The sequence below is a fragment of the Molossus molossus genome, unplaced genomic scaffold, assembly GCF_014108415.1.
Source record: "Molossus molossus isolate mMolMol1 unplaced genomic scaffold, mMolMol1.p scaffold_m16_p_6, whole genome shotgun sequence".
Lineage (NCBI taxonomy): Eukaryota > Metazoa > Chordata > Mammalia > Chiroptera > Molossidae > Molossus > Molossus molossus.
Genome location: NW_023425399.1, coordinates 71300979 through 71304320, shown reverse-complemented (window position 1 = coordinate 71304320; position 3342 = coordinate 71300979). Strand labels below are relative to the sequence as shown.

The window sequence follows — 3342 nt, the reverse complement described above, 5'->3', positions numbered from 1 at the left end:
TTTTTTTTCAACTGGATCCTCTTATTTTGGGGATTTCCCCAAAAACTTTTCTCCATAGAACAGGCTCTGCCAACATGAAATTTTCCCTCCGATAAAAGTTAACTCTATTATCTGCTTTGAAATGAAGACTAACTTACTTGTTGAGCTTCATTTTAAATAATAAAAAATACACATTTTGATTATGACACCGGTGAACATTCTCAGAAACCCTGAACACCCCTTACCTATCTTCCCTCTAACACTCCGCATGCTCCTCCCATGATGGAATTCCTTTAGATCTGCTCCTTTTATAAACTGCCAACCCCCCTGGAATTGGGCAAGGAGACACCTGATTGGTGGTGTTGCTCTAATATCAATCAGGAGCAAAGCAGATGTACAGTCTTTAGTTCATCCTAGCTTGATGCCTGTATTGGTGACCAGAGTTGTTTCATGCCTAAGGCACATAAAAAAAAAAAAAAAAAACTTGCCACGAAGCATTATGATAATGCCTTTATAGCCTAACTCAATTTCCACTTTATTCCTAGGAGAGTTACCTAGTTGGTGAAAATATTTCACTAATTATAACTAGTTTGGTGCCACAGAGTTATGGTATTCTGAAGACATCATTAAAGGACAATTCAAAAATAAATAAAACGCGATTTGCATAAAAATATCTAGTAAATGTTTTCCAAATATTTTTTCAACTTATTAATTAGTCAGGGGACTAATAGGATGTTAAAATCTGTTTAAAAAGTTTTTCAGTAGCTAGATATGTATTGGAAATTTAATGAAGGAATCAAATAAAGATGAACTGAAAACAATATTGCTGAGTTAGATACAAAACTGGTTAATTTTCTGCAGAACAAAAAATAAGCTTTCAACCAGAGAAAAATTACTTTCATCTCAACTGCACAAAAATCTACAAGTTGACATGTAACTTATTTTATTCTAGATCCTCTATTCAAGACTTAGTCTCCCCTGCCTTGTGATCATAAGGAATCTGTAACAATTGTTCATAGTTACAATAAAAACACTGGCTTATGATGTTTGGCCTAATTATTCATTTAGGTACAGAAAGTGTGTTAATTAACCATAATAACCTTCTTTAGTTTGCTCAACTCCTATGACAAGAAAATTAATTTCTGTCTCAAATTTTTTCTCAAGAATTTTTAAATTGAATTTATGGGGGTGACATTGGGTAATAAAATGATATAGGATTCAGGTGTACAATTTTATAATACACCATCTGTATGTTGTACTGTGTGTTCACCACCACAAGTCAAGTCTCCTACCATCTCCATTTATTGTCCCTTTACCCTTTTCTACCTCCCCTCTCCCCCTTACCCTCTCTCTGGTAATCACCATACTGCTGTGTATATCTATAAGGGTTTTTTTGGGGGCGTTTTGCTTAGCCCCTTCACCTTTTTCACTCAGCCCACCAAATCCATCCCTTCTGACAGCTGTCCGTCACTTCTCTGTATCTATGAGTCTGTTTCTACTTTGTTAATTCATTTTGTTCATTAGATTCCGCACATAAGTGAAATCATATGGTACTTGTCTTTCTCTGAATGGCTTCTTTCACTTAGCATAATACTTTCCAGGTCAAAAGATAAATTTCCTTTTTTTTTCTACCAATTAATATTCCTTTGTAGGAATATCCCACAGCTTTTTTTTTTTTTACTTTCAATTTTTATTAATTTATTTTTGTTACAGATGTTTCTTCTTTTTCCCCCCTAGACACTCTCCTCCCCATCCCACCCCCATCCCCCCAGCATTGTTGGCTATGTTTCCCTTAGGGTGAAAACTAAAAACAGCAAGATCATTGCCAAATCCCCATAGCCTTTCCAAAAAACATATAATCACAAATGTTATATTAATAATATTTTATGTGGAGATAGGTTTAATTTATAGCTGGCTTGGAAAAGTTCTTTCTTTATCTCTTTTATTTCTGAGGATGCCTGGACATCTAGCGTCTTGTTCTGTTTCGTTTTTCATCTTAGGCCAGAGAAGAGCAGTGGAACTTCTGATATCCAGTTTAAGGTTCCAAACTGCCGCACAACCCGAGTTAGTTTCTTTATTGATAATTTTCAACTGTTCTAAACAGTTTGATAAGCCTTGGTTACCTACTTAAAAAGTCACCCAAGAGCTATTTTAGTGCTCTCTCTTGAAACCAAGATTGCTCACACAGATCTTGGGAGATAAGCCACAGACTCAGTGGGCCCCGTGTGCTCAGTGAAAGGGCCCTGGGGAATCTGAGAGGCAGAATGTCCCTTGGCTCTCTGATACCTGCCTGCATTCTTTGTCTCTCACTGAACCATAATCTTTGTTTTTAAATTTAAGCCTCTTATGAGTGTACTCATAGAAATATTTTCAAATACTCAAATTTAAGAAAACAATAAATTTTGTTCAATAATTGATACAATAAGGCTCTCTTGGGAATTGACAAATTTTCACATACACATATTACAATAATGTTGAACTGATTATGAGATTTGGGACATACCCAGAATCCATATTATTTCTAGCATCCTGCTGTTAGAAAATGAAATCTGTATGATTTTCCAGGGAACTTTTGAAAAATCTCAAAGATATATTCAGGTATAAAAGATATTTTGAATACATTTTCCTAATTGTAGGGACAAGCCCAAGGAACTCAAAAGAATGATTAAGCAAAAAAAGAGAGAGAGAGAAAACTCATGGACATGGACAACAGTGTGGTGATTGCTGAGGGGAGGGTGGCATGGGGTAGGTGAAGGAGGGTATAGGAGTGATAAATGGTGATGGACATAGACTTGACTGGGATGGTGAACACACAGTACAAGGGATGTGTTGTGGAACTGTGCACCTGAAACCTGTATAATTATGTCAACCAATGTCACCCCAATAAACTCAATTAAAAGAAAAAGAAAATGAATTAACAAATGAGATTTTGTTACTTAGTTGAAATAGAATCAATATTGATTAGCTATTTAATTAAAGTGATTTTTAAACATAAAACATAGAAAACCATTATGTGATTGTAAGGAATATTAGCTCTTTCACAACCAAGGACCCATTAATTAAATTGCTCAAAATATTTCAAAGTAAATTTTATGCAGAGAAAATTATTCTGGTGAGATATGGAATATTTGATACTAAGCCAAAGAAAATTAAATTCCCTTTCTTTGCATCCTTTAAAACTTGGAATAAGTAGTTAAGTTCTGTCATCACTCTGATCTCTCATATTCTAGAACAAATTTATGCTTTAGTTAGGACAAACCTACTTTTTGATTCCCTGAAAAAAAATCTCATTGACTTTCCTGAAAATATGGTTGTAATGTTCTGTCAGAATTGATTTTGGAATCAAATATCCAGGTTAATTAT

General features: G+C 34.6%; 1 pseudogene; it reads left to right on the top strand.

Moving 5' to 3' along the window:
- Window positions 1-301: 301 nt before the first annotated feature.
- Window positions 302-446, top strand: LOC118619480 (annotated as a pseudogene).
- Window positions 447-3342: the final 2896 nt, after the last annotated feature.